This window comes from Channa argus, chromosome 12 (assembly GCF_033026475.1).
Source record: "Channa argus isolate prfri chromosome 12, Channa argus male v1.0, whole genome shotgun sequence".
In the NCBI taxonomy this organism is placed as follows: Eukaryota; Metazoa; Chordata; class Actinopteri; order Anabantiformes; family Channidae; genus Channa; species Channa argus.
This window is the reverse complement of record NC_090208.1, coordinates 11,703,959-11,722,309: the sequence shown is the minus strand read 5'-3', so window position 1 is coordinate 11,722,309 and position 18,351 is coordinate 11,703,959. Positions and strand designations below refer to the sequence as shown.

Below are 18,351 nucleotides of genomic sequence, written 5' to 3'. Positions count from 1 at the left end.
CACAGTCCATTTCCTGTGCTGCTTGTTCAAACCGTATGGTGCCATAATTCCTTTGCTTCGTCAGCACTAACGTAGGTAGTAAAACACCAGTCTTTGTGTGGATGTGATCTCCACAGCAGAGCATTAAAAATAACAAATACAAACTAAGAGGTTTGTTCTTTTTTTTTGTTTTTTCCCAAAGCACTCCCACTTGGCTTGAGTTCTAGAAGTCGTGTTTGGATAAGTAATATCTTCACCTCCACCTTAACATTCTGGTGCTTTTATGAGTTGAGCTGGTGTCTCTGTTGGTTACTGTTCAGGGGAAGGTCATAAACGGGCGATTTATGTCAAGTGCAGCCAGGAATGCCAATGCTACTGTCAGAGAGCAGAGATACCGTTTGGCACGGCTAAAATTCAGTGCCAACTGTAAAATCCAAAAGTGCATGCAGGGGAGTTCACAAAGCTGGCAGATCATGCGTTATGCAGAGTGCCATAATTCTGCTAATACATTTGCTTCTAATTTTTACTACATTCGGTTTTGCTGGATTTTCACTTTGAGCATCTTCTGCTGCAGTTAAAGTCTAATCGGGGGTCTAATAGCACCAAGCAGACTTCATCGGCTCTTGGTCTTCCAGTGGTGTCTGCACTTTTAGAAAAATATTATTCGACACAAACGTGAAACTTGCAACAATATCTCCCATGGTGATAAATACAGTGTTCATTAGCACACCACCAGTCAATTTGCTGCTACGTCGACTAGTGCACCGCCTACTTGTTCCACTGCAGTTATAAGGACTTTTAAGCCACCATTGTTAAGTTATGGGCATTTTAATTGCTACAGACAGGGGTCCATTAGCATATCTTCTAGGGTGGTCATGGTCATGTTTCTCTAAATCATTAAGCCCATTATACAAGCAAATTAATCAGTTTTCTTTGATTAGGCTGCGTGAGCTGACGCTGCTCTTTGTTGGTTTGCATAAGGAAAGGGGTCCATTTTTAGATCCGGAAAATGAAATATAAGCTAAATATGTGATCAGATGTTTCAGAAAAGTAAAAAGAAACACAATGAAAAAGGACTGAAATGTCAAAGCGTTGAAGATGCAGACTATTGCATAGGGCACAGTACAGGAGAGGTAGGGTGTGCCACAGTGTTCAATACTCATTTATTAGAGTGATTGCCATGCAAAATAAACACAGGCAGGCATCCGTGAATCACTGGTGCCACCGTGACATTTCAGTCTAGTCAAATACTTTCAAGCATGTCCTCTACTTCTGTTACCGAGGCTGGCTGAATGCTAAACGATCTGCATTTATATGTAGCTTTTCCAACCTATCGGCACACAAAGCCCTTTACACTGCTTCTCAATCACCCATTGACACTCACACACAGATGGGGGGGGGGGGGGGGGGGTGCTGTGCAGTTGACCTGCACCCACAATTGGCTTCAGTGTCTTGTGAATGTGAGTTTTTTCAGAACAAGGGGGCACCTGTGGTCCTCACACGTGTAGGCTCAGATGCCACCCTGTCAGTTTCCAGTCACCAACTTGAACTACCAAATTAATTATGGTTTAATTTATGTGCATGGTTACATTATCACCGGGCGTGTATCCATATCACTGGGTTTCAGGTGCATGTTCATGATTTCGTGCTCAAAACTAACAGACAGAGTCAGCATTAGAAATGATTACTGACAGGCAGACATACGATAACTAAACATCCTGCTTTCCTGTCTTCAGTACGTGGTGTCGGCATTCACACGGAGTCTATTTATAGCAAATCTCATTATGCTCAATGGAAAAAGTACAAGAAGCATATTACGAGCCTAATAGGGCAAATGTATGCTGATAACACAGTAATATAGAGAGGCTACAGTTTCTTTGACTCCATAAATCTTAATATGTTCATCTTAACATTGATCTATGAATTTTCTGCTGAATGTTAAAGTATGACACATCCTGACCTCTCTTTGCTCTCTTTCCTTTCAGGGAGATTCTGAGGAGTTCGCTTTTTTTCATCGCTCTGGTCTGAGGCAGCAATCGCAATTGGCTATTCCAAACGGGTAAGATCTACATTTTGTTATCGAGAAAAACAATTTTGAAAAAAAAAAAAATGGATTCCTTGGAATTGCATTATTTAATAAAACACTCCATCTGTGACATTCACCGGTGAGCTAAATGATGTTCTCACTGTTTCAAATGTCAATGCTCCTAGTTCTATCATCAAGATAATAACATCAGCCCAAAGAAATCAAATCATAGGGTCAAACAACTAAATGCTGTTAGTATAGATGATTGTACAGAAAGAATAAATGTCTGCCCGTGATCTATTGTTCAGTTACAGTAAATGTGTTTGTTGCATTGGATTATTTGACGTGGAATAATACCACATTGTGACAAATAAATGAAGTTAGTTTTTTTTTCTTTTTAAACAAACCAGGCTAGATTAGATAGATAGAGGCTACAGTACTGTACAATAGATGAAGTAGTAGTGTAGCGGCAGTCTTGTTATTAAATTGGATTTTTCTCACAGATCATTTCTGGGGATCCTATTGCCTGGCTACTGTGCTGTGCTGTTAATGTGCTACAGTATGTATAGCAAAAGAACACATAGAGCATGCTAAGGGTGCCCTCTGGAGTACAAAAATCTCTATTGCTTCTGCTTCTCTAGTGTTTTCTTTTTCTTTTTTCAAGAGACCTGCTTTCACGTCGAGACTGTGCAAATGATGCACCCACTGGCAATTCTCACAGCCTTTACGTAGCCGGCTGACAAGTGCTTTTAGCACTTTGTGCAGGACTGAGTCCACCTATAATCACAATGGGGACCAAAGAGAGGCTACCGGAGAAAAACAAGCAATAACCCAGTTTCAGCACAGTAGACGAACGCCAATGTAAACACACTGAAACACTCTCTCAAATGAAGTGATACCGTTTGCATTGTGTATGTACTGCACTCACAAGCTCACATGACCGCAAATGTCAAACTGTGGTGCAATAAATCAGCACGTCCCAAATGAAATAATTACGTCTGGTGCTACCTCGTAGTTATCACCATCATCATAATGAGTTAGATGGGTAATTGAAAGTAAAGCTTGTGTCCTTTAGAACCACAGTGAACTTCACTTCTATCCCAGTGCTGTTTTTTTCAGATCAATGAGTAGTGCTGCTGTGGTTTCCCCGGAGGACTTGCGGGTGCAGCTGTAATTGGAGCATTTGTGTTGCTGCCAGTTATTGTTTCTTGGGCAGAAGCCAGCATGCACCAGAACATTCCCCTGCATGTCCACAGGATTTCACTCATCAGATGCACTTGGGAAGAATGTTTTGCAGTTTGCCATCAAATTATAGCTGCTTTGTGATTAGGACACTGTCCTTGCTTTTATTGCATATTCTCACCAGCAACCTTAAATGTATCCGTCAGTGTGGCAAATGGAGAAGTGTAGATGCATCGGCAAAGATACTTTTCCCTCAGATCATTTAACATACATGATGCCCTTTGTCCTTTGAGCCAATTACCATGGAGATTTGTTCGGCCCCAGGGGGCAAAGTGATTTAAATTAAAGGCGGCAGCAGCAAATTCAGCTCCTGTGGAAAGTCAAGACAAACCCAGTTAAGTAAAGACAAGCAAGTTAGACTAAGTTGGTGCCTGAAGTATCACAAATCACAGGGGCAAAATTGTCACTGTTGCAGAGTCATTTGAATGTCTTGTTCAAGAACTATTAAGGCATTAAATTTAGATTGAATCTGCTGTTTCTTCTCCGAGACAAAGACTTAAGGATACGTGTTAAATGTTGTTGTAGTGCATTTTACCAAGAACGATGGTTGCACAGGTGCCCTCACACCTGTCAGATGGAGTTGTGTTATATAAGCAGAATTCACAGCAGTAGCAGGTGACCTGGTTTAGAATAGCAGTGAGCCCCGAAGGCCCTCCCCTCCAAAAAAAAAAAAAACAAAACTTTCCAACGCCTACTACTTCCTAAAACGGTTTACAATAAATAAGAGGTGACCTATTAATAGTGGAAAATGCAGTTACTCTACCAGTAAAATAAAATAAAGTAAAAGGAATAAGGAATAAAAAGACCATGGAGCACTACGTCTGTGTTAAAGGACTGTTCTTAAGACAGTATACTAATATTATATTAAACTTTCTGTCATACCTCAGGGATACACTTCCATTTAATCTCTAGTCTAATTTCAGGTTAAGGCAAAGATGGGTTCCAGTGGGCTAAGAAATACTGTAAGCTTTCCATGGTGGTGTGACCTCACTGATAATAGTCTGTCTTGCTACTGTACCTTGAAAGGTCAGGGTGCCTGATGTGATGGTTTTTCTATACTTTGTAAATTTGATATATTGCATTATGGCGTGTGTGTGTGCATGTGTTTGCCTCTAAGCATGTGTTGTGGGCCAGGCTGCAATGATTTATTATACCGCTTGAAGGGACATGTACTTTCATGAGGTCACATGAGTAACATGGCAGTCAGGCATAGCACGCTGTTGTCTTTGGCCCTGCTGGTGATCAGGAGGCATGCCAAAACAGCTAAAACAGATTCCAGTGTGCACATATTCAGGTACACACACACACACACACACACTGTACACAAGTATACAGTACATCCATTTTACAGACACACACACTATTTTTACACAAAATTAAATACTGTAATCCAGGCTTAACGCTGCTTTATCACCTGCACAGGAGGCAAACGTTATGCAAATGCACATAAGCTATTCCAAAGGCACGTCAGATTTAGGCCTGTCTTTAATATGTCTTTCGAGAGGTTAAGTCTATGCAAATACAGCATCTTGAGGTGAAAAACGTGGAGGATAGTTTTTTTTAATAACACTAAGGTGATGCCACCATGATGCAAAATTGAGTCTTTAAGATCAACCTTAGATGATTGTTGGAGCTCGGATTGACCTAAGCGTCACAGCACAGTATTTATATATATTTTTAATGCAAACACTAGTCTGTAGGAGCGAGAAAAATTTAGATGTTCAGATGTTTGTATACTGAGTGTACAATACGCCTGTTCTAAACTGAGCTTTTTTCTCATCTTCTTATCTAGGTGGGGGCAAAAGGGGGCATTCATTTCAGTGGTGTGTCGGCGAGGTAAAAGCGCAGCAACAGGCAGAATGTTGGCACCTGCATGAACCCAGAAGAGCAGCCTCATTTCTTGGTGAGTGGAACAAGTGTCCCCCCCCCACTGTTATTAAAAACTCAGCTTCCTGTTGTATACATTTGTGGGTGACACTGAACTGAACATAGTGACACAAATGACACTAAGTGCCGCTAATGAAAAGGTCAAAGGTGGTGTCATCAGCAGAGTTAGTTAGGTCAGTATTGTTACTGAGTTTCATGGAGCTGGTAAATATAACAGGAGGCTTAAAGTTGACCTGGATACCATGTGCAGTGTTAATTTATTTAACAGATTCATTATTTCATATTTAATTAGATTATAGGATGCCAATCGTGGAAAAGCACAGCAAATGACTCAATGACTTTTGGTAAAGAAATAAACATAATCTATAATTTCTGTTACTAAAGGGATTAGTAAGAAGTTGTAATTAGATGGGACCAACAGAGTAAACATATTTTAACATTGATAAAGAAAAACTTTATCACATATTAAAAGCAAAGATACATTATTCAAGGTTTTAGTGTTTGATGAGTAGTTATCAATCTGTTCACCAATTGTAGCTGTGAATTTCATGATTATTACCAACACTCTGATGACTAAAAATAACTTTTCTTCTTCACTCTCTGCTTTAGAATTTTTTTGTTTTGTTTTTTGTTTGGTTTTTTACCATATTCTGAAGCATTTACATTTCATGTGAAACCTCTCTGAGGAAGGGGAGAATAAATTAGTAATGAAACAACACCACCAAAGAGGACGAGAGAGGGGGGAAAAAAAGGAAAAGGAAAAGACAAAGAGGGCTAGTGAAGAACAAACAAAAAGCCAGACATAATCTCCACTGAGACTTCAGACTGCATTTGCGTGGGACACTGCAGATAAAGTAGCAAAATACTTGGATATGCTAATGCAGTCACAGGCAGCTTATTGTCCACGTTTGAATAAATAACCACTGAAATGTAGCGCTCATGTTAGACACTTTGTCGGCATTGTTAACTCACCAGATAAAACAAGATAAGTGCAAATGTAGACACGGCATTGGACTTAGACATTGACACTGCAGCCGCATACATCACTCTACACAGGAAGAATAAGATCATGGAACTAAGTCATAGAATTGTTTTCCAGATTTAAATAAGGTCTGAAATACTAAAAGCTGTTCTCAGAAGAGAAAATCTCTGCCTTGGGCCCAAGCAATGATGTAGCTGAGAAAATACATTCAGCTGGGTATAAATATTGCAGGGTGAGTACATGGAGGGCTTTTTGGCTGATGAATTATTACCAAATCCGGTGGCTTCGTGCCAGCCTCAGAGTATATCTCGCTCAGCCTCACCCAGCAGTAAGCTGTGGCTGGAGAATTGTGGTTATAGGCACGTTACGAATAACTACCCACGATACCAGGAATCCATCAAACTCATCCCACATGTTGTGTGCTTACACTTGAGTGCACCTAACAACAGCTGGTTAGCAAAATCCACACACACACACACACACACACACACAATTGCGTGTGAGGTCAGGGTAAGAGTGCCAGGCATTGTTTACAGTACCACACTTATTATATTAAAAAGGTATGTTTTTATGATATATTTTCCTTATTAACGCATGCAGTAGCATTCGCATATGTTCTGTCTATGGACAAGCTGCCAGGAGGCAGGACTGAGAATGAAAATGTTTATCTGAATATTCACCTCCATGATGCCTTGATAGATGGTTTAGCCCCCAACACAGTAAACCGTGCCAACTCCTTATACTCTCACTCTAAAAAGAGCAAATGGGGATGAATGATGAGTCTATTCGCTCAACATCATTAGAACAAAGTTCTGAAATTAGTCAATCTTCTGCTTTTTTTTCCCCAGCGAAATCAATTTTCTTTTGCACAAGATAATCGTGTAACTCAGTGGTGCGTGACATTAAGGGTTAATACATCTGATTGTACCAATACAATGAGAGTAAAAGAAGATCAAAATAAGCATCTAAATGGGAAAGGACTTCTGCTTGGCGCGCTGCATTGTTGAACCGAAAAAATGTCGTGCAGGTCGGGTCTTCTGGTGATTAGCAAAAAAAGCATAATCCACAGACTGCTGACATATTTCTTTTGAAAACCGCCTGTGTGAAAAAGACAGATGTGCTCTGGTGAATGGATCAAATCTGGTACGTGTCAGATAGCAGCTAGCAGCTACGTAGAGCGAACCTCTGCTAAGCCATAAACAGACAGGATTGGAGTATTGGCTGTGGTAGATCGAGGAAATGCAAAAAAAAAATAAATAAAAAAAAAGGCCAATATTTAATGATTAGTGACAACTTACGATAACCTCCAAATTACGTACTTAAATATAATACATACGTAAACACTGAGTTTTGTGAGTTTGAAAAAGAAGTATATGTTTTTAATTTCATTTAAAGCCTACGTGCAAATTATTTAACATTACATTCCTTTAAGTATTATGAGGAAACAGAGACAGGAAATGAATACATTTTCCTATGTGAAAGGATGGATAATTGTGCACCAGAGCTGAGTCACTGCGTGAGTTACTGAAATGCACAGATTTCTCTCTAGGCACTGTGGATGAGGCGTTTAAATCTGGGGCATATTGCATGACTATTAACTGCACAGCAGCTGCTCATTAGTTGTGTGACAGGTAATGGTTTGAATTTGTTTTTTGGTTTGTTTGTTCTTAAGCCGTTATAAAATCTTACTCCCAACCAGACAAGTACAAGCATGAAGCACAACCAAACAAGTGCACCGAAAAATGAACGCAAAAACCTCTGAGTCACTAGTGTTAGGGTGCTTTCAATTAAAACCCCTAATCCGATTACAATCCTCAAACGGAATAAAGGAGAAGCAAAATATCTGCTTCGTTATCAAACTGATTTTCTTTGTAGCACATTGAAAATCTGTGAAATTCTTTTGGATTCAAATGTAATCATCAAATGTAATACATTTGACTGGTTATTAGTCAAAAGCCAGTGTTGTGTCAACCTTAATCCAGCGTGATGCAACCACAAGGTGGTGCTGTGAATCGTCTCCGCTCTCTGAAGCAGTCCCCTCCATCAGTAGACTGATTAGCTTCCGTTTGCTTGGATGTGTCATAATGTAGCCTCACAGATGCAGGGATACAAACAAAACAATCAAATATCGAGTCTTCACCATTGGATTTTGGTTTAGTCAGGGAGCTTTGTGTTCTTTGGCAAAACTGAGAAGGTTGCGTTAATTTAACTGTCTTGACATCTTAATTTCATATGCTAATAAAAAATTGCTTTTTCTATAACATGATACTGATGACTTTTTTTTTTCTAAATACCCTAGTAGAAAAGGTGGGAGGATATTTTTTTTATGAGAAGATTGTGATATATATTGATATTGGGGTGAGACACATTGCAGTGAGTCACGATCAGTAAAGGAAAACACATATATGCATGTACTGAATACAAGAAGAGTCATGATGACAACACAGTATGCACTGAAATGATAAAACCAGTAGATGGCAGTGTCTCAATACAGAATCTTTCCACCCTTATCACCCACACACCCACAGTTCTTCTGGTAGGTGTGCCTCTTGTCATCAGGAGAGGTCCCTTATGAGCAGTGTCTTCCCTGCACAGTATGACGGCTGAACGCAAAGTGACAGCGCAAATGAACTTTTATTGCTGCTGTAATGAAGTACACAAGCTATTTGGATGTGGAATAAAAAATAAATAAAAAATAAAGCTCATGGATTAATGGCTGCATGAGAAAGTCACCGGTCTCTCTCTCTCTCTCTCTCTCTTGCTCCCTCGAACAAACACACCTCTGCAGTGTTTTTCCCCCTCTTTAATTTTCTCCCCTTATATCTCTCTCGCTCCATCTCTCACACTTGTACAAAGCCGAATGGCGTCACCACCCACTACTCACACACACACACACATACACACTCACACACACACACACACACACCTCCTCGCCATCTGTCTGTGCAGCGGCCCGTGTCTCTGGCACTGAGAGCAGTTGGGGAGCAAGAGAGTGAAAGAGAAAAGAGTCTCTTGGCTCTGTAGCCCTGAATTCCACTTCCTCTCGTCTTTCTCCTGCTGTGCTGCTGTCTATCAAATAGTCTCACATCACACCGTCCGCCGATGGGCTCTCCCCACTATTGTAACACCTATACGTGATGCCGTTTGAAGAGAAGACATTTCATTCTTTTTTTGCTAAGGAGACACGGATGATATCTGCTCTGTCACAGTGATAAAGGCTCATTTCAGTTTTGTTTATTAACACTGGTGTGAAGCATTTCCTTGCAAATGTTAAAGCCCACAACTCAACAAGAGGAAGAATAGACACGCATGATTAGATTATGAATTCAAACTAATACTGCAAACGGCTCGCCATTTCTTTAGAGGCAGAAATACAAAGCGAAACAAACCAGAGCACAGCAATGGTGTCTTTTCATGTGCACTGTGACTGACTGAGGAGGAATCAGCACAGTGTTATTTGATGATATTACTCTCTCCCTGAAGTTGTAAAGAAGCAGAGTCTATTTCTCTGGATGCTTCGTGATTATGTTCAGCAGCATGGGTTTATTGTATGTACAAATAAAACACATATAAACCTGGGAATCACTGTGCCTACGCACAACAGAGGAAGAGAAAAATCCACAGGCACGTAGGTAATTCTGCCATCAAGACCATTTTACCACTTTATTTTTTCAGATTTCTTATTTTTCTGTCTTTTAGTAAATTCTCATAACCACGCAGCTCCACAAAGAGCTTTGCAGGCAGCTTAAGTCATTTGAGTAAAAATGCATTCCTTCTCTCTCCCTCTCGCCGTCTCCTCCATTTAGACAGCAAGCAAAAATGCCTTCATTACGATGCCACATTCAGCCTGGAGTGATAAGAAATGGCGGCTATCAGCAGGAACTTCGGAAACCGCATAGAGCTGTTATTGTGTTTGTATATTTAAAAAATTGATTTATGTGGCCCATCACTTAGCGGGAGAAGCGTGGGGATGAATATGGGCTACTATATTATTAGGAGAGGGTCACGCATAGGGCCAGGTGCTGCCTCGAGGTGGAGAGATTAAGATCAAAGTCCAGAGACACAATAACACATAACGCTGCTCCATGAAAATAACAAACATTATTTTTAGTATTACATATTTGGATACAATATTACTGCTGCAGCTGACTGAGCTGGGCACCAATGTGTTACGTTGAAGGTGAATATAATTGCAACCGAACATTATGGCACATTTATTTATTTTTCTGCCCTTTTGTGATTGTAGTCGACCAGCTGCACGCGATGAACCAACAAAGACAGGCACGCTTGCATTCTGCGTGTGGTGAAGTGGCACCTTTAGAGCCCACTGGACACACTGAAACCCCTATCACTTTTATTATCAGTGCTTTGTTTTGTTGGGTTTTTTTTGCCAGCTAAGGCTGAAATTAAACGTCAGTCTCGAGTGAGAAAACAAAAAAAGGCCCAGCTCACTAAGTCCCTTCAGCAAATAGAAGCTCGTTGTTTTCTGTCTCCTCTATTGCCTAACGATGTTTTAGTCAAACAAAGGTGAAAGCTAATAAAGTAAACACCGTGTATTAGTGTATGCTAAATTATACACATTTAACTGCTAAACATAAGGCTTAGATTTAGAATTGTGAACAAATACGACCCTTTTATGAGTTGTTTTTTGCAGGCTTGTACACAAATCATACATTTGAAAAGCTACTTTTTTTTGCTCTGATTATCAGTGTCTCCTCCCCATTAAATGCATTCAGAAGAAATGGGCTTGGCGGTAGCAAACAGCCCCATGTTTACCCCTTTGCGCAGAGCTGGTGCCATGTCCAGACTTGTAAATCAGGTCCATTGAGGCAGCATAATGCTGATGATTATGACAGCCAGTCGCATGAGAGTGATAGAGAGACGTTGAGTTATGGGTTTGGGGAGGATGCCCAGAACTGAAGAGTCTCACAAATGGAGAAGCACTTCCACCACAACACAAGTCCCCAGATGGGGACTAATGCTGCAGTTGGCGGCTATGCCACCCAAACGAGTGCACATTAGCTGCTTAAACCCCACAGAATAGTGAAGTATGTTTGTTTTTTTATTTCACAGTTCTGCAGTTTCTCGCTTTTACTGCTAGACAATGTTTCAAAAACATACAGACGGAACAAAAGAGCAAGACGCAGCCACGGTATTTCGTGTTCTCCTGGCAACTCGCACATCGCTTACCTTGATGACTCCAGGATGGAAAATGCATTTTCATTCACTGTATTACTAAAGGATTCCTGCTGTAGTCACTCTACTCTCCTTTGTGGGTGAACGATCATTCATTCCCATTGATCGTCAGCTATGATAATATAATCAGGCGTAAAGCCTGACAAGGCTGGTCGGTCCAACAGATCAGAGCTGCTGACAGCAGGGCTATGTACAGGTCATAAACCCTCACCTTCCCTGTTTGACCCCACATCAATTTGGCTCTTTCTAATATGAATGCAAATAACAATGCATTTTTGGTGGCATGTTTATGGTTATCTCTGTATCTCCACTCGCCTCGCCTGCTGCTCCTAAATGCGTTGTTACCGAGCTAATGGGATTTATAAAAGGTAACCTATTGCTCACTAGTGGTCAACTCTCCACTACTCTTCCCATCTGCACATGCCCTTCCTGGCACACACACATATGCAGTACTGTATGTCCTCCACACGAGTCACTTGTGTATGCATTGAGCTGATAAGTACTGCGGTTCATTTTCCCCATGGCAAAGCACAGTAAAAAACTGGGGAGTAATAATTGCTTTGGGGGTGGGGGGGTAGGGGGGCTGAGACGAGGATGGCTAAATATGCTTGATTGCCTCCTAAGCATTGGTGCTGTGTAATGAAATATGGCTGCTGCAGACAGGGGCTCCCGTGCGATAGCTTTCTTGTCACTTTTTTTTTTTATTTTTTTTTTTTATTTTACCCTTTCACTCTTCTGTTCTGGTGTTTTCGTCTTTGCTCACCCGTTGCCTTTGTCACAGAATAGAGTCCATCAAAGCATTTGTTGCCATTGAACACTTATCTTAGCTATAATGTAATAATTACGGGGGCCAAATCCAGCCTAATTGAGTATTCCTCACCACATCAAAACGGCGGGCGCCCTAATGTTCCTCTGTTCTACAATTTAATTTGTGGATTCATTAGCATGAGCAGGGTCTATGGAGAAAAGGGAGATAGCAAAGAACCCAGCAAAAACACTGTTGATGAAGTTAAGTTGAAGGGGCTAGAAAGCAGCCGTATCCTCACCTGGGTAATTATGCCCCCCTGTCATTTACATGTTAGGGCCCTAAAATGCTAAAATTGTGTTTCCACTATTGTCCTCAGAGAGTTATTAATGCAACTAAAAACCCAAGGAGGTTTGTTTGCTTCCATTTCTGCTTTTACACAAAACACACTCACACAGAGATTTGCCCGCTAATCACAAAGAGCAAAAGTTTTGGGCAGAGCGACTAACGGTAATGACGACATCCACAATCATCATTGCTAATCATTGCTCATTTGACCACCATAAAGCCCTACAATAACATTGTAAAAGATAATGAGTCAAATTAAAGCTTACTGAGTGTAGCTCAAAATATTTATCCCCAACTAATTTTTGTCGTTACCACCCAGAGCATATTTCTCCCTGTTGGTTAAATAAGTAGCTAATCATTTACAAGAATATTAGTCCACAGGCTTGTATGGGCGCAGCAGCATCTGCTAATGCATTTAGCAAGAAAATAGCCTGAGAAAATCTTCCCGGCACATTAAAAGGAAGACTCTTTCTCTCCTCCTCTCTCTTTTTTTTCCCCCTCTTTTGCTTCCAGAGTAACTCACAAGCCTAATTTGTTGTGCTACTTAAAGAAAAATGTAATTACACTTTTCATTATAATTCACAAAGCCAATCGATAACTGTGGTTAAGTCAGTCTCGAATGCACACGCAATTTTCTGTTCTTTTCAACTGAAATTTGGTTGCGCAAGTATTTCTGTGTGCCTTCGCTTTATGATTGGTAAATAATGGCGCTGGGTAAATTAACTAATGAAATGAACAGCATAACATGAAGTGTACAGGGCCGTGTGTTTTTCTGGCGTTTCATTTTTATTAAGCGCCCACTTGTTGTTTGCAGTAAATGTACAGAAATGTTGGGCCTGTACCTCATACAGACATGCTGATTAAGCTATTCATCCGCATCCTCTTGTTTTTTTGTCTCTCATTTATGCAGTTCTCTTTCCTGAGATGTCAACCACAGGATGAGGCCTGCGGCAGGTAAGAAACCGAACAGATTATCTGATGAGCTGAGGACAAGTGCGTACTGACCTCTGTTTTTGCATTGTTGCACACTTGCTCAAACTCCATGCGACACATCAAGGGTGGCCAGCTGCTATGTTTTCCTCTCTTTTTAAATTTGTCAGTGAAGGGTTCAAGCTGATCGTGTGCACATCAGTCTTTGTTTTGAAGAGGAATTGCCTGTTGTGAGTGCCGAGACAAGCCAGAGAGCGTGCCAAGTGCTGTCAAATCAAGAACTTTGCTAAATCTTGACTCCAGCTCGAACCTTCCAATCTCCTGACCTGCAGAGGGGTGGGGGGGAAATAGACTATATCTGGCAACCTAAACCTTTTTTAAAAGTGACTGAGAGTGTGAGGGAGACTGACTGGCACTGATGGGACCAGACTAGGACTGTTGCTGATGCTATGCTGTGCTGCACTGCGCCCAGGCCTCACAAGCCTGATTGATAGAGTGTGATGAGACTGTCACTGAGCAAGGAGAGCAGCAGAGAGATAGGCTGGATGGCTGGATGGCGGGAGGGAAGTGGGCTGACCAGCGGAGAGAGATAGAGAGAAATAAATTTGAGAACATGTGAAGGATGAAGTGGGGGAATGAAGTGGCTGGATGGAATGTGTGTCAGACATATGAGGGATTGGGAGGTGGGGTGGTAAAGGGGGGGCACTGCCACAGAGGTTAATCAGATATCGGAAGGCTCAAGGCTCCACTCACAATCAAGTTGGGCATAAACAAACTTTGTCAACTTAGTATGATATTAAATCATCATAAAATCATGGGACATTTTTTAAAAAAGATGTAGGTTCTCCTAGCATCAATCAGACATTTTTTGTTTCAACCCCAATACGATACATACAGAATTTCATTTTTGCTAGTCATACTATGTAAAAAAAAAAAAAAAAAAAAGAGGATCAACTATAAAAACTGAGGTTGTGCAAAATAAAAAAAATATATTTTGTAGATTCAGTATTTCTAAGATGGATTTTTTCCCACTTACTGCTGTTAGCCTGCCTACAAATTCAATTAATATGCAAAGAATCTGCAATATCAAAAAACCTATAGCTGCCTAAATAACCATTTCTATTGGATCAGTTTAATGATTCTGCCAAATTGCAAGATGGTTAAATTTATGAAACTTATATTATTTCTTCTACAATACGTGCTACCTGCTGCTAGATGTACCTAATAAATTGCCAAATGAGTGCATAAAACGCAACCTTTACTCGGCCCACTGTGTTTTTTATTTGCTTTCTTCAGCTTGATTGTTCCCAGTTGTTCTTGGAGTAGTCTGAGAATCATTAAAAACCAAATTCCTTGTATGCACACACATACTTCGGCAATATTTGATGGCTCATGATGATTCCGAGAACGTCACCTTGGTGGCGTTAAATGTTAAGTAAACACTTGAACTGCTTAACATTAACCCGAAACCACAGTCTTCCCCTAACCGTGACTGAAGCGCTTTTGTGGCCTGAACATGATGACACACGGTTCTCGGGCTGTGAACTATGACCTCGAGGTTCCTTGTAAACATGGATGTATTATGTGACCTAGATACTAATCAGAAACATCATTCCAATGAAAGTTGCTTAGTGGTGAGTGGTTTGAAAAGAGAAAAAATCTTTATTCCAACCCTTAGAATGACCCTGATGATCCACTTTTTTTTCCTCCTAACATTTATGAACTGTTCTGCAGTTGTTCCTTTTGCAAAAATTCTCTATGAGAAAAATCCTCTTTAGGCCAGTTTGCATCCCATGATCAATATGGACGTTGCATTACCACTGTTGGCCACTGGGACAAAATTGTTTCACTGCCCAGCATTAATCCTATTGCTTTCACTGTACAAGCAACATCCACGCAGTAAATGGACAAAACACCATCAATAAATACTAAGCAGATATTGCCAATACATTTTGTTCAGAGCAAATTCGGCAAAAACTAATTGAGTTAATTCCAAAAGCTTCATAAGTTAAATATCCTACGGTTGAAATGAAAGGATTGAAATCGTTGGTACATGAGGAACATTTAATTTTGTCACCTGAATTGTAGTTTCCTTAACAAACTACATAGCTCACAATGATATGCAAGTGATTCTATGTTACGAGTATTTTAAGAAAACTACCAATTCTCTGTCTTGTAGGTTTTCAAATGTAAGTCGGCTAATAGTAGTCTATCAGGACCTGTTTTGGACATGATATTAGATCTTGTGGACACATGGCATCTTGGCAGTGAAATTAATACAGCCCGAGCTAAAGCCCCATTCTGGGAATTCCACAGTTAGTGATTTCAGACTCAATAAAGGCACCATGTTTTACTTTTATCCTTGCCCGAGGAAAGACGGCTGACTCACCAGAACGCCAAAGTTATTATTAGTGCCTCGCATGTGTTGAGCAAAGCTGTGTGTCTGTGAGTGTGTGGAAGACAGAGAGAGAGGCTGAGCTCCAGCAGCAGTGCTTAGTGCATCCAGGAGCAGCACGAGGAGCTCTTATCAGCCGCCTGCCAATCCCTGACCCGGGCCCTGACTCCTGTACTCCCTCCCTCCCTCCCTCCATCCCCCTCCAGTGGGGCTTCCTACTACTCTGCCAGGTGAAATGAGCAATTCCCATTCAGGGACAGGAGCGCCGCGCAGACTCGTCGGTGAAATGGCTGCTCACTTTGGCAGATCAATGCACTCTCTTTCCCCCGTGCACTGCTACTGAGTGATAGCCAGGAGGAAAAAGAAGGGGGGAAATTAGAATGGTTAGAAAGGAAGCGGTGGTTTTATGTGTTGTTTGTGCATATGAGAGTGTGTGTGTGTGTGTGTGTGTGTGTGTGTGTGTAGAGGTGTTAACAGGGCATTTAATGATATTTGCCATGGCTTCTCTGAGTGAGTGAAAATGGGAGATACTTTGCATAAACTCAAAAGACATGCAATATTGCTGTTGCCTCTTTGGGAAGAAAAAGTGCCATTCCCACTCCCACCGGATATGAGAATATTCAGCTGCTGAACTGGAAATTTTGCCAATATGAATGATATTAGTGACAATCATTTTAAAATGCTTAGTTATGCCAAAACGAATTCCATATCTCCAAAGTAATGAAACTCATGTCAGACTTTTAAAGCATAGGCTCGGGGTGGACACATGCTGTAGGTTTAAGGGCAAAGCTGTGAGATGAAATGTGCATAATTTAGGCTAATTCTGCACCGAGCATTCATACAGTCTCAATAACCTGTGGATTTCTTTTTTGTACTGTGTGTGCTTTGCATACTCTGCCTTTTTTGCTTGGTACCTGCTTTTATGATGACACAGAATGTAATAAATCAGGATGGTCTGAGGGTTGCAAAGACGATCCCATGGTGTCAAAGACAAAATGACAACACGTGTATATGTAATACTTGCTATAGTATATTACTGCATACTGATAAAGTCTTCTAATTAAGCTCTGTTCATCTTTTTCTAGTTAACTACAGAGCCCCATAGAATATGAATAATCAATTCCAAATATCACACATCCCAGAAATCCCGCACTATACTCATGAGTTTACACGAGACTCAAGTTATTCATCGTTAACTCTACTATTGAAATGTTAAAACACATAAACGTAATCATTTAAATGAATAACACAATTTTTCCCCCCTAATCCAATTATTATATTATGATTTTTATAAAACGTGTGAACTGCTCATCAGAACAGACGTTCGATATATACGTTTTTTAGTGTGCACATTTGTTGCCTTATTTCTGCACATGTAATAGTTGAAGTTGAGTCTTTGGAATATCTGTATTATTATTACCAAATTCAGCTGCTTTTATCCAAAGCAACATTCAAGTAAGTAGCACACACACGCTATGTTTTTCCTCTTTTTTTTTTGGTAAATCTCACCATGACACCATATGGTCATGGGGGAATTTGTAGGGTTTTCGCAACATAGCTGTAAGTCATAAGTATTGACTTTATGATGTAAAGTGCCTTGAGATGACTCTGTGGCAAATTGGCACTATATGAATAAAGTTGAGTTGAGTTGAGTTGAATTAGTCCTATTTGGTACTTGGAGAACCAAAAGGCAACATAATGGGTCCTTCACCTTTATACGTTTAGTCTCCTTGTATATACTATGTATAATGCTGATAACAGTTATTGTTCTTACTTAAATGTCAATATCTTTAATCCCCAGCTCCCTTCAAATCATGCAATCTCATATATTTATTTAAACTCACATTTATATGGGGTCGAACAGGAAGTCATTTCAGTTGAAAGGGAACTGAAATGACTTCCTGTTCGACTGAAATTCTCTTGTCCTCTGGTGTGTGAGAGGTTTCAGTAAGATGTATGAATGAATTGCACCCCATACATTGACAGTGAACCACATTTCTCTATACGTTTCATATCTTTTGCTTTGCTAGAATCACAGCCATCAGTAATGCACCTTAAGGGAGGGGCAGAAGAATGTTTTTACGAAGGGCAATCACATTGCTTCCCCTCGTAAATCTTGAAGGAGTGATAGTCTCTAAGCAGTTGAGACAACTTGTTAAAGACTAATTGAAGCCTTTGCTGCACAGTCTAAGTTGACCTGAAAATGAGACTGACCAAACTGGGGAAAAAAATTAAAAATATATATAAATAAAACAGCAACATAGTGAATGAGCAATGAATTAATGCTGCAGTGTGAACATGACAATAAAGAGGCAGTGGAAACCATACAGGAAAGAGCCTTTCACAGCCATGTAAGATTAAACGAGGATTTAGTAGAAAACATATTACATTGTTAAGGTATTAAATAAATGTTTTACAGTACATTTGAAATATTTCAAAGCTTACTGACACAAATGTTCCCACTGCTTTTGCAGCGAACTTAGACTTTGTGATGCTAACCTTCTAGTAAAGAATATATATTTCAGTGGCGAATGTAGCAGACATTGATTTAACCTTAATTGCCACTTTTCAGCACCCTTATTGCAAAACTCTTTGCTCCAATTCAAATTCAAATAAACTAT

General features: G+C 40.3%; 1 protein-coding gene across 28 annotated transcripts in view; it reads left to right on the top strand.

The window, feature by feature from the left end:
- Nucleotides 1-18,351, top strand: part of LOC137137115 (receptor-type tyrosine-protein phosphatase delta-like) — a 337,728-nt gene that overhangs the window by 130,648 nt on the left and 188,729 nt on the right. For all 28 annotated transcript variants that reach the window (XM_067523019.1, XM_067523010.1, XM_067523008.1 and 25 more), the window contains exons 5-7: nt 1,965-2,038; nt 5,040-5,150; nt 13,316-13,359. The gene's annotated coding sequence lies outside the window, so the exon portion shown is untranslated. The remainder of the gene's footprint in view (nt 1-1,964; nt 2,039-5,039; nt 5,151-13,315; nt 13,360-18,351) is intronic.